The 14196-nt window shown below is 51.0% G+C and overlaps 1 pseudogene across 1 annotated transcript in view; it reads right to left on the reverse strand.

The window, feature by feature from the left end:
• The window catches only part of LOC311225946 (ATP-binding cassette sub-family C member 4-like), a 156913-nt pseudogene that overhangs the window by 36542 nt on the left and 106175 nt on the right, over positions 1-14196 (reverse strand). The window contains exon 19 of the transcript in view: positions 13265-13380. The product of the transcript in view is annotated as an ATP-binding cassette sub-family C member 4-like (transcript). The remainder of the gene's footprint in view (positions 1-13264; positions 13381-14196) is intronic.

Raw genomic sequence — 14196 nt, forward strand, 5'->3', positions numbered from 1 at the left:
CAAAACAGAGTCCATTCTCTTCGGTTCAAATAACAAACTCAGCAAGACCGACGGCTTCTCGGTTACAGTGGGTGACAATATTATCACAAGGAAAGATGAAATTACCTACCTGGGTTCCATCCTAGAGGCTAATCTTTCCTGTGACAAAATGGCATCCAATGTAATAAAAAAGGTCAACCAACGAACGCGATTCTTGTACCGGATCTCCTCTCTGGTAAACAAGAATACCCTGAAGACTCTAGCAGGAGCACTCATTCAAGGGTACTACGACTATGCTTGCACCTCATGGTACCAAAGCACCTCAAAGGCACTAAAAAACAAATTACAAACATCTCAAAACAAGCTAGTCAGACTACTACTTGACCTGACTCCTAGAACCCACCTCACCCCTGCCCACTTTGACAACCTAGGATGGCTTAGAGTAGATGACAGAGTACAGCAACTTGCAATGGGCCTGGTCTACAAGATACACTACGCGACCAAGGTACCCATGTACATGGCAAAATACTTCCCAAAGGTCAGTGAATACCACGATCACAACACCAGAGGGAGCTCCACAAATCATGTAAAACCCAGATTCGGCTCAAACAAGGGACTAAACACGTTTCGCAATTATGCCACATCAATGTGGAACGCCCTACCTAAAGCTGTAAAGGAATGTGAATCACTACCCACTTTCAAAAACACTCTCAAAAAACACCTACGTGAGACTGCAATTCGAAACTGGCCCCTACAAATGTCCTAACCTAGTTGTACAGTAAATGACCAAGTAAGGCTTTGTCAGTATTCCAATGTACAGTGTAAAATGTGTGTGTGTCCCCTACCCAACCCCCCCCCCCCCCACCTCCAATGTACAGCCCTCACCCAACCCACCCAACCCCACCCCACCCATCCAACCTCCTCCAATGTACAGTTTCTACGCCAAATGTATATACACTCCTTTTCTGGACACTTTTGTATCACAAACAGTACTGTATTTGCAAATCTGATATGTCATAAATGTATAGATGTAGCAGTACTGTCTATCTGTATGTCATGTATGTCATATATGTTATGATGAATTGAAAATGGGGGACCCTGATGTAAACAAGATGAAAGTCTTTCTCTGGTCTGCATCCCCTTAACAATTGTGTGTATTGAGCTGTACTGTATTGTACCCATTCTGCAATCTGTTAATACAGTTTTCAATTAATGTCAGATGTCCTCTCCATAAAAAAAACGATTGAATTGCTCAGCATTTTAAATTATGTCCCCAATAGGACATAATATTAATATTATTCCCCAGTATGTGAGGTTTTTGTCCGCTGCTCACCTACTCGCTCTGTTCCTTTAAGTTTTCGGTTAATTAATTGCATTCTCCTCTTCACACGCTTCTTCCTGTAGACGCCGTTTGATTGGTGCTTCCCCAACCACACGCTTGTCAATCTCATCCCACAGCTGTCACAGCTTGTCATTAAGCATTCCTTTTGCTTATATATACCCTGATTCCCCATTAAGTGTTGTTGGATCGTTCTGATATATTCACTGCATTTGCCGTTCCTTCCGTCGCCTGCTTTTCCCTGTGCTTTGCCTCCCAGGACTCTCGAAGAGTATTCCGTTTGGACAACCCGTTCCCCGTTACGAAGCGCTCGCCCTGTTTGATCTGCTCGCTTCACGCACAGCGCTCTGGTGAGTTTTTGCAAGACAGTCTTTTGACTCTATCAGTTTTCGTGTGTGTAAACACTGAAGAGTTCCTGCTTTTTGTTCAGTCTGTCTCTCACCCTTTTTGACTGTTTTTTGGATATCCATTGGGATTCATTATTGTTTGAACTTTGCTCACTGTGTATTCACACCGAAGATTCTATCACTTGGATTAAATTGTTGGGACATTGCTCACTGTGTGTATTCACACCGAAGATTCTATCACTTGGATTATTTGTTGGGACATTGCTCACTGTGTGTATTCACACCGAAGATTCAGTCACTTGGATTATCTGTTTGGGACAAGTCACTTCACCTGTCACCTGTCTGTTCCCTACTGTTCACTGAGCTAACGCGCTCTCTCTCTCTCCCTGTTCCGCTACCACCTCGGAGTACTGCCGGGAGGATTCTGCAGAGCGGCTCTGACGTCACTGACAGATTCCTCAGACGTAACCTTCCCGGGAGAGGCTGCAGAGCAGCAACATTCCTCAAATGCTTGAATCCCAGTCTGTTTCTGTTTTCAACCCAGTTCTTTCTGTTATTCTGTAAAATAAACAAGCCCTAGTTTTTGGCTAACTCTGAAACTACTCTCTCTGTGCCGTTTGCGTTTGGGGTCGGTGTCAAACCATAACATTACGATCCAACCAATATGATGACCCCAGCCGACACAGAGAGAGTCAGAACAGCACTAGCTGGCCAAATCGAGTTAACCAATGAACACAGTCACCAACTTGAGAGGGCTGCGGCTGCTGTACAGGAACTCAGGGAGCAGGTCCAGCCTATTCAAGGGTCCCTGGCCGCTCTGGCAGGACAACAATCTAGTATTCTCCTTCATCTACACACGCTGAACGACACCGTTAACGCCTTGCTTGTACCCCCACTTCCTTCAGGAACATTGGCAGGAGCATCCCCCGCAGCCCTAGCAGGTCCCGCGCTTCCCGATCCCGCACCTCGGGAACCCCGTCTCTCTGTACCACGGCTGTTCGACGGCAACCCCGAGGATTGTGCCACATTCATCATGCAATGTGAGTTGGTTTTTCGTCATCAACCCAGTCGTTTCACTTCAAGAGGTGCCCAAGTGGCCTATATGACTAACTTGCTCTCAGGCCGGGCAGCCCAGTGGGTCACTTCCTCCTGGGCAATGGAGGCAGACTTTTGTTTCTCCTATCCAGACTTCGTGGCTGAGCTCCGCAGGGTGTTCCACCATCCAGCCCGTGGTCTGGACCCTGGAGCCCGGTTGGGTACCTTCCGGCAGGGCAGCGGCGGGGTTACAGACTACGTGCTGGAGTTCAGACTGGCGGCGGTGGAGAGCGGTTGTAACGACCCAGCACTACGTCTTACCTTCATGAGGGGGCTCAGTCAGGGACCAGCTCGCGACCCGGGAGGAACCTGACTCCCTCGAGGACCTGTTCAGCCTCGCCATTCGCATCGACGGACGCCTCCAGGAGAGAAGACGTGAGAGAACCCGACAGGGACCTCCTGAGGTACTCCGGACCCCCCGTACTCTTGACGTTGCTGCTGGTCGCCCTGCCCCCAACACGACTGGTGGTAGCTTACCCTCCCGTTCGGTTCGCGAGGAGGAACCCATGCAGCTGGGACGCTCTCATCTGAGCCAAGCTGAACGTGAGGCGAGGTTCAGGTCCGGTCTCTGCCTCTACTGCGGTCGGGAGGGACACCGAATCGCCAACTGCCCCACCCGGCCAAAAGGATCAGGCTCGCCGAGACCCCGGGAGATCCTGGTGAGCTGTTTTTCTCATTCCCAGAGCCGTGCACCACCTGGCCATCTGATGAGCGTCACCCTGGCCTGGGCGGACCAACGGGCCACGTGGAGGCACTCATTGACTCGGGGGCAGACGAGAGTTTCCTCGACTTCGAGTTTGCTACCCGGGCCAACATTCCACTTGAGGACCTAGTGAGGCCTTTGGAGATCTTCGCATTGGACCAACACCGCCTGGCCGACATCTCTCAACGCACCTGCCCTGTCATGATGACCATCGCTGGAAACCACGTTGAGAGAATCCAGTTCCTTATCACCAGATCCCCTCTTGTCCCGGTGGTCCTGGGTCGGCCCTGGCTCGCGCTGCACGAGCCCCACATCGCCTGGTCCTCCGGTACCATCAAGGGCTGGAGCTCCTCCTGTCACGCCCAGTGTCTACAGGCGGCGTCCTGTCCCCCGCCCCGGAGGTCCGTTGGTGAGCCGCCTCCTGACTCTTCGACCATACCCCCCCGAGTACCACGACCTCATGGAGGTTTTCAGTAAGTCCAGGGCTCAGGCCCTTCCACCCCACCGTCCTTACGACTGTGCCATCGACCTCCGCCAAGGGGCTCCCCTTCCCGGCAGCCGCCTCTACAGTCTGACCGTTCCGGAGAAGAAGGCGATGGATCAATACATCTCTGAGTCCTTGGAAGCAGGACTCATTCGGCCTTCCTCCTCCCCGGTGGCGGCCGGTTTCTTCTTTGTTGGGAAGAAGGTCGGGGACCTTCGACCCTGCATCGACTATCGCCAGCTCAACGAGATCACCATCAAGAACAGGTACCCTCTTCCTCTCATGAACTCCACCTTCGAGCCTCTCACCCAGGCTACCGTCTTTACCAAGCTGGACCTCCGGAGTGCCTACCATCTAGTCCGTATCCGTGAGGGCGATGAATGGAAGACCGCCTTCAAGACCCCCAGGGGCCACTACGAGTACCTGGTGATGCCGTTCGGCCTCACCAACGCCCCGGCGGTATTCCAGGCGCTCATGAACGACGTCCTTCGTGACATGCTGGAGGAGTTTGTGGTGGTGTACCTGGACGACATCCTCATCTTCTCCAAGACCCTCGAGGAGCACATCCAGCATGTCCGCCGTGTGCTGGAGCGCCTCCTCCACAATCGGCTCTTCGTCAAGGCGGAGAAGTGCTGTTTCCACTCCGACTCCGTCGACTACCTGGGCTTCATCGTGGAGAAGGGCTTGACCCGAGCGGATCCTCGCAAGATCCAAGCAGTGGAGGAATGGCCTGAACCCACCTCTCGGAAGGAGTTACAGAGTTTCCTCGGGTTCGCCAACTTCTACCGAAGGTTCATCCGAAACTACAGTCAAGTGGCGGAACCACTTACCAGACTGACCTCTCCCGCCCTGCCGTTCGACTGGTCCCCAGCGGCGTGTGCTGCGTTCCGCGCCCTCAAGAAGAGGTTCACTTCCGCCCCGATCTTGCTCCACCCTGACCCCAAGAGACAGTTCATCGTTGAGGTGGACGCCTCGGATACTGGACTGAGGGCTGTCTTATCCCAGCGTTCGGCAACGGACCAGAAGGTACATCCGTGCGCCTTCTACTCGCGTCGGTTCCTCCCTGCCGAGAGGAACTACGACATCGGCAATCGGGAGCTGCTGGCGGTCGTGGCTGCTTTGGAGGAGTGGCGTCATTGGCTTGAGGGGGCCGAGGAGCCATTTACGATCTGGACGGACCACAAGAACCTGACGTACATCCGCGCTTCAAAGCGCCTCAACGGTCGGCAGGCGAGATGGGCCAGCTTCCTCAGTCGGTTCGACTTCTCACTGACTTTCCGTCCTGGTTCCCGCAACACGAAGGCCGACTCCCTGTCCCGGTTACACTCCAAGGGGGCTCCACACACCGAGGACCCGACTCCCATCCTCCCGGAGGCCAGGGTGGTAGGAGCCGTCACCTTGGGCATCGAGGGGGTGGTTAGGCGTGCCCTACGCTTCCATCGCGCTCCAAGCAACGTACCGATTCATCGTCTCTTCGTCCCCGACTCTGTCCGGTCCCGGGTCCTGCAGTGGGGCCATACCAGCCGGTTCGCCTGCCACCCGGGCGTTCATCGCACGTTCTCCTTCCTGGCTCGGCGATTCTGGTGGCCCACCATGAGGAACGACGTCAAGGAGTTCGTATTGGCCTGCGCGGTCTGTGCCCGCAGCAAGGCCTCCCACCAGGCACCCTCCGGGCTGTTACAGCCACTTCCCGTTCCGAGCAGTCCTTGGTCACATGTGGCGCTGGACTTCGTCACAGGTCTTCCCCCCTCCCAGGGGAACACTTGCCTTCTGACCGTGGTGGATCGGTTCAGCAAGGGGGTTCACCTCGTGGCCCTTTCCAAGCTTCCCTCGGCGGCCGAGACGGCGGACCTCCTTACTCACCACGTGTTCCGCCTTCATGGTTTTCCCCAGGACATCGTCTCTGACTGGGGGCCCCAGTTCACCTCCCAGGTATGGCGGGCTTTTTGCAAGGGATTGGGGGCGACGGTCAGTCTTTCCTCTGGTTATCATCCCCAGACTAACGGACAAACGGAGAGGATGAACCAGAGCGTGGAGTCTGCTCTTCGGTGTGTGGCAGCCGAGAGACCAGCTTCCTGGAGCCGTTTCCTTCCCTGGGTCGAGTACTTGTAGTTAAGTGGGCACTTGTGACAGTTTTTCTGCTTAAATACCAGCTTTTTCTCTGTTGGATTCATTCTGAGGACAACAGCAGAGAGGGTAGGCTCTTTTAACTGAATACTGTGTACATCATTTTGAAGTGTGTGACTAAATTGTGTTGTGGAAATTGTTTGTAATTAGTTTCACCCAGCTGACAGAAACTGGAGGTGTGGCCTTTGTGCATGTAGTTAAGTGGGCACTTGTGACAGTTTTTCTGCTTAAATACCAGCTTTTTCTCTGTTGGATTCATTCTGAGGACAACAGCAGAGAGGGTAGGCTCTTTTAACTGAATACTGTGTACATCATTTTGAAGTGTGTGACTAAATTGTGTTGTGGAAATTGTTTGTAATTAGTTTCACCCAGCTGACAGAAACTGGAGGTGTGGCCTTTTGCTGCAGGTGTCACTCATCAGTAATTAGTGATAGTGATTTAAAGACTTGCTGGCATAGCGTCAGCGAAGCGTCGAGAAACGAAGAGGGATAAAGAGGAGGAGTTTTCCTGGAGTTCACCGCAGAGGGATCCACCGATCCACCCAGTGCTAAGTACACCATAATCCCATATTCCCGTCCCACTCTGCTATTTCCCTACTATCTCGCTTCCTCCCTAGCCCCTTCAACCTCCTCCTACCACTCTTGACACCACAATGTGCCTCATACCTATATCCACAATCTGCTCCTCAAGAACAGAATCAACCCATCCACGCCAGTTTGCTAGCAACCCGGCTAATCTCTCCTACCCTCCTACAGCCACTAATACACCTGTCACAGTACAGGGAGGCTTATGGAATTGTCAATCAGCAGTCAAGAAAGCTGACTTCATTACTGCCTACGCCCATAGTCTAAATCTGCAGCTCCTGGCTCTAACTGAGACCTGGATAACCCCCAATAACTCGTCAACACCTGCAGCATTATCTACAAACTATAACTTGACTCACACACCTCGACCCTCCAGACGGGGTGGAGGCACTGGCCTCATGACATCTCCTTCATGGGCTACAAACCTAACGCAACTCCCAGAACTGTCACTCTCCTCCCTCGAATATCATGCCGTATCTGTCTCTAATCCTTTCAATCTCACCATTGTTACACTCTATCGCCCTCCAGGTCCCCTCGATCACTTCACAGATGAGCTGGACATGCTTCTAAGCTCCTTACCGGAAGATGGTACCCCGCTCCTTCTATTGGGCGACTTCAACCTGCCTGACTCATCTCAGTCGGTCCCAGTGGTCTCCCTCCTACAACAATTTGACCTGACTCCCACTGCCATGCCTCCCACCCACAAAGCAGGCAACTCCTTGGATCTCATATTTTCCCGTAACTCCAGCATCATTAACACCACGGTAACTCCCCTACATGTATCTGACCATTCCTTCATATCCTTCTCACTAACTCTCATGCTTAACCGAAAAGTCTTCACCCCAACTCAAACCGTCTCACTCAGATGCAACCTGCCCTCCCTATCCCCCTCCACCCTCTCCTCTGACATAATATCCGCTCTACCTTTGAGTGACACCTTCTCTGCTCTCCCCACAGAGATGGCAACCTCCACCCTCCTCTCAGCCCTTGCAAGCTCCTTCGACAAGCTCTGTCCCCTCGTTGAGAAACCTGCCCGCCGTTCCCCACCCAGTCCATGGCTGACGGATGCAGTGAGAGAACAAAGACAGGTCCTGAGAGCGGCTGAGAGGAAGTATAGAAAGTCACGCTTCACTGCTGACATCGACACATATCACAACCTCTTGTTAACATTCTCCAAAACCATTACTAATGCCAAAGCTTCTTTCTTTCACCATAGGATCGAGGCCTCTGCCAAGAATCTTCGCAAACTGCATGCTACCATGTCCTCCCTCCTCACTCCCCCCCCCACCTCCTCCTCCCTCATCTTTTTCTGCCGAAGACTTTGCGATCTTCTTTGAGGAAAAAGTGGAGAACATCCGCAGCTCCTTCTCCCAACCCCCACCCATTCCAAACGCTGAATCGAGAACCTCATCCTTCACTCTGTCATCTTTCTCTCCCATTACAGAAGCCGAGACCCTGACACTGGTAACGTCGAACCGTCCGACTACATGCCAGCTGGACCAGCTACCCTCCCCACTCCTCCAGACCATAGCACCGGACATCCTCCCATTCCTAACTGCAACCATCAACTCCTCACTCAACTCGGGGGTGGTCCCCACCTCCCTAAAACAAGCCAGAGTCACGCCCCTCATAAAAAAACCAACCCTGAACCCCACCGTCATAGCCAACTATCGCCCTGTCTCTCTTCTCTCCTTCCTTTCTAAAACACTTGAACGTGCTGTATCCAACCAACTTACTGCTTATCTCTTACAGAATGACCTCCTAGACCCCAATCAGTCTGGCTTCCGGACTGGCCACTCCACAGAAACGGCCCTCATTGCGGTCACAGAGGCACTTCAATTAGCAAAAGCGAAAGGCCTCTCCTCTGTCCTGATTCTCCTAGATCTATCTGCAGCCTTCGACACAGTCAACCATCAGATCCTCCTCGCGGCCCTCGCAGGAATGGGAGTGGCTGGATCTGCGCTGACATGGCTGACATCATACCTCAATGAAGAGAAGGGGTCTCCTACCAAGTGTCATGGAGAGGGACTCTGTCGGCCACCCGCCCCCTCCGGACGGGTGTCCCCCAGGGCTCGGTCCTAGGACCCCTTCTCTTCTCCCTCTACACTAAATCACTGGGTAACATTATCACATCTCATGGCTTCTCATATCATTGTTATGCCGATGATACTCAACTCTTCCTCTCCTTCCCTCCCTCAGATATCCACGTCTCTGAGCGGATCTCGGCCTGTCTGTCCGACATCTCCGCCTGGATGACGACCAACCACCTCAAACTGAACCTAAGCAAAACAGAATTGCTCCACCTGCCGGCCAAATCCTCCCCCCTGACCGACCTCTCCATCACAGTCGAGAATGCAGCTGTGACCGCGTCGCCGACCGCCAAGAACCTTGGTGTTGTCCTCGACGACCAGTTGAACTTCTCTGCTCACATCGCAGCGACAACCAGAACCTGCAGATTCCTCCTGAGCAACGTCAGAAGGATACGCCCCTTCCTGACAAAAGAAGCCACCCAACTCCTCGTCCAATCAACAGTCATCTCCCGCCTCGACTACTGCAACGCACTGCTAGCTGGCCTCCCGGCCACTGCCACCAAGCCTCTTCAACTCATTCAAAATGCAGCGGCCCGCCTGATCTCAAACCTACCGAAGTCAGCCCATGTCACCCCACTTCTTAGGGACCTGCACTGGCTCCCCATTGCTGCACGTATCCGCTTCAAGGCCCTCGACCTAGCATACCGTGCGGCAAAGGGAACCGCTCCCGCCTACCTCCGGTCAATGGTCTCTAACTACACACCCTCAAGACCCCTACGCTCTGCGTCTTCTGGCCGCCTCAGATCTACTCCTATCCAAGCTCCCGGAGGGTCATCAAAGAGAAGCCGCCTATTCTCAGTCCTTGCCCCACAATGGTGGAATGAACTACCCATCCCAGTTAGGACAGCCGAATCCCGTCCAATCTTTCGCCGTCGACTAAAGACTCACTTCTTCAACCATTATCTGAAATGATAAAAAAAAAAAAAAAAAAAAAAAAAACCCTGACTAACCTTAACTCTTTCAATGCCACACCTGGTTTTCCGTTTTACCGCTTGAATGCCACCATCGGCGCCAATGTTAACGTTAATATCGCCTAATCTATGTTTTAAATTATGGCTATGTGTCTAATCTGCCCATCGCATTATCAAAGACTATGTTCCAGACAGTGCTGTGAAGGCAGATTGTTTTTTTATCGCGTCGTTGCCGTTTCAGAGCAGTTAGAAAAGCCCCCGTTTTGATATAAAAAACAACTCATTCTGGAGCATTCTATGAAAATCGTCTTTTAGTGGAATATTCCACAACGTTGATATTCGTCGGCCTTTTTATGAATCGTTTTCAAATAAACGCTAGATGATCAATATTATACGTGCACGCACGCACATTACGGCCGCGCGCGGATAATCGCCTCGTTGATTTCCTCTCGGACTTTTACAGTGAAAACGAAAGAAGAGATTTCACAAAACAGCTTATAACTTCATCAAACTTACTCTGATTATCCTACCACTGATAACATAGAGTCCTTACCTGACATCAGATGGTATCCAACTGGTATATTCCAATTCCTGATCACCATTCGAAAAAATCGATACGTGTATGGATCCAACGCGACACAGTGGTTCTCCATGATCCGCGGGGATCTGAGGCTCCAGAATGAACTCTAGTAACCCCGGCTGGATCAGTGAACTGGAAAATGTGGAGTACCGGATTTTTTTCCCCATTCATTTTCATTGAGTCCATTCCAAAATCACTTATGTCATCTGGGAGACGACAGGGGGCGCTTTTTTCCACAGTGATCACCGGCGCAGCTCGGCAATACTCGGGTAGGCTCGGGTGATGCAATAATTTTTCAGATCGCAAAAAAAAAAAAAAAAAATCAGAGAAATCTCGTGAGTGGCTAGCAACCACCTATAAAAAAACACGAGAAATCTCGTGAGTGGCACTGAAAGAGTTAATGTCATGCACTTGTCCTAATAAACTAACCTACACTGTAACACGCAACACTTTGATGAACATTGTTACTCAGCTGATAGAGTTATACCCTTCTTGCTGTCTTGTCGCACAGAACTTGTAAGTCGCTTTGGATAAAAGCGTCAGCTAAATGACTAAATGTAAATGTAAATGTACTCCATCAACTCTATGGTCAGTTCCGCCACCGGCCTCTCACCTTTTGAGGTATCCCTGGGCTACCAACCCCCTCTTTTCCCCGCACAGGAGACGGAGGTGGCAGTTCCCTCCGTGCAGGTCCACCTCGACCGCTGCCGACGGGTCTGGGAGATCACCAGGACCGCGCTGCTCCGGACATCTGAGCGCGCCTGTCGTGGGGCCGACCGGCGCCGGGTTCCTGCGCCGACGTACCACCCTGGGCAGAGGGTGTGGCTTTCCGCGAGGGACCTCCCGCTTCGGTCCTCGGCCAAGAAACTTAACCCCCGGTTCGTCGGACCTTTCGAGGTTCTGAAGGTACTCAGTCCGGCGGCTCTGCGTCTAAAGCTTCCTGCGTCCATGCACATTCACCCCGTTTTCCATGTCTCCCGGGTTAAGCCTGTCTCACTCAGTCCCCTGATGCCTCCCGCTCCTGATCCTCCACCTCCCGAGATAGTGGACGGTCACCCCCAGTGGCAGGTCCGCCGGTTGATGGGCGTTCGACAACGGGGTCGGGGGTTCCAGTACCTGGTGGACTGGGAGGGTTACGGCCCGGAGGAACGGAGCTGGGTCTCCCGACACGGACTTCCATCGTGCCCATCCGGGCGAGCCGGGTCGGCCTGGTCGCCGGGTGGCTCCCGTGGAGGGGGGGGTACTGTGAGGTTTTTGTCCGCTGCTCACCTACTCGCTCTGTTCCTTTAAGTTTTCGGTTAATTAATTGCATTCTCCTCTTCACACGCTTCTTCCTGTAGACGCCGTTTGATTGGTGCTTCCCCAACCACACGCTTGTCAATCTCATCCCGCAGCTGTCACAGCTTGTCATTAAGCATTCCTTTTGCTTATATATACCCTGATTCCCCATTAAGTGTTGTTGGATCGTTCTGATATATTCACTGCATTTGCCGTTCCTTCCGTCGCCTGCTTTTCCCTGTGCTTTGCCTCCCAGGACTCTCGAAGAGTATTCCGTTTGGACAACCCGTTCCCCGTTACGAAGCGCTCGCCCTGTTTGATCTGCTCGCTTCACGCACAGCGCTCTGGTGAGTTTTTGCAAGACAGTCTTTTGACTCTATCAGTTTTCGTGTGTGTAAACACTGAAGAGTTCCTGCTTTTTGTTCAGTCTGTCTCTCACCCTTTTTGCCTGTTTTTTGGATATCCATTGGGATTCATTATTGTTTGAACTTTGCTCACTGTGTATTCACACCGAAGATTCTATCACTTGGATTAAATTGTTGGGACATTGCTCACTGTGTGTATTCACACCGAAGATTCTATCACTTGGATTATTTGTTGGGACATTGCTCACTGTGTGTATTCACACCGAAGATTCAGTCACTTGGATTATCTGTTTGGGACAAGTCACTTCACCTGTCACCTGTCTGTTCCCTACTGTTCACTGAGCTAACGCGCTCTCTCTCTCTCCCTGTTCCGCTACCACCTCGGAGTACTGCCGGGAGGATTCTGCAGAGCGGCTCTGACGTCACTGACAGATTCCTCAGACGTAACCTTCCCGGGAGAGGCTGCAGAGCAGCAACATTCCTCAAATGCTTGAATCCCAGTCTGTTTCTGTTTTCAACCCAGTTCTTTCTGTTATTCTGTAAAATAAACAAGCCCTAGTTTTTGGCTAACTCTGAAACTACTCTCTCTGTGCCGTTTGCGTTTGGGGTCGGTGTCAAACCATAACACAGTATGACACAATAAACACAGAATGAATGCCCCCCCCCCCCCATAAAAACATACTGCCAAATTACCCCCATGGGTGTTGAAGACACTGTACCACCACAAGTCAGGAATTGAGAAAAAGAAAATGCAACTTCAGCCTCACGCTGCTCCAACTTTCTTCCAGCATCGTGATATTGTAATATTCTTACATCCACTTGGACCATGAACAAACAAAAAAGGTGTTGAGAAAGACAGCGAACACTACAGAAAGGAGGAACTTGGGGATTGAATGGAGAAATTAAGTAAGAGATGTAAAGATTGTGCATTACAATTGATGATTAATCAACAATAATGGAAAACCAAACTATTCTTGCTCTTTACCATTTTTTGTTTTTCTTCCCTTCCACCCTCATCTCCAAAACAGTTGGTGTGAACAAATAATACTAGAGACAGAATGAGTTTTGCTTCTTTTTTTGGTTTTTCTTTTAATCAGTGAAATATATTCCCATCCATATCCCCAACTTTGTGATTTTTACATACTGATCAGACGGAGGCAGAATAGCCTGCACATACATCAATGCATCTCTTGTAAGATATGAATTGCGGCATACATTTTCCCAGACATGGTGCTGTTGGCATCAAACACAGGAGGTGAGGGGTGGATTGTCACCACCTGTTTAGCTAGGGCAGAGCGCATGTAGAGGGCATAGAAGAACCAGACGAGGCTGAAGATGCACAGGCCGATGGAGATGTTGATGAACACTTTGCCCATGTCAACCTTCTTCTTCTTCTCCTTGCGGTGCAAGGCAGCAGGATTCTCCTCTTTCCTCTGGAGGGGAGCAGCTTCACCGGTCACCACCCTCTTCCTCTGCCTTCCCATCCTGCCCACTGGAGCTGAGTGAAGAAGTGCAGAAGAGAAGATGTTTAGGTTCAAAGGGACACGTTGCATCTACTGCCTTTTTTGTTTATTAAAATCACCTTGGAACTACAAGTGAGTTGCGAGCCCCGCTTTGTTCTTATGTATTACTGTTTTTACAGTTTGGCTCAGCACCAACAAACGGAGGATGTGCGTTATTTATTTCTTCTGACTGTTCAAATAAATAACATGTTATTTTCACACTTGTGACTGGGTGTGACTGGGTGGAGAATTGTGCAACGTTCAGAACATTGGGAGCAGCTTTCGAACTGCCAGAGGAGCTGTATCAAGGCACAGAGACATTTACCTGTGACCTCTATGACCAGAAAGGCTGCAGGGATGTCAATGATGCAAGAAGTCAACTGTTCAATAGTGGGAAGTGCACTGACCGCAGTCTGCCACCAAATCAGGACTCCCTGCGTAAACACACTCAGCAGGCTAACTACCAGGCAGCCATATACCGGAGGTCCCTGCAGAGCCAGCCAGACATACCTCCACCAATGAGCCATGGATGGAAGATAGAGGGAGATTTCTTTGAGATTGACTAGATGTCACTTCCTCCAGCCCCAGTCGCAATCCTGGAACTTGTATACTGCTCCTGCAAAAAAACACAATGCATGAAGGGGCGATGCACATGCAAATCAAACAACCTACCATGTACAGACATGTGTTTGGACTGTCAGAACACTGTATCCTAAGTTTTCACTGGAGTTTTTTTCTTCTTTTTTTCATATATTCTATTTCATTTTTGGAAGATAGGCACAGGTACAGGCATACAATGCACATTGTTGGTT

The sequence above is a fragment of the Notolepis coatsorum genome (assembly GCF_963971535.1).
Source record: "Notolepis coatsorum genome assembly, chromosome: 3".
NCBI lineage: Eukaryota > Metazoa > Chordata > Actinopteri > Aulopiformes > Paralepididae > Notolepis > Notolepis coatsorum.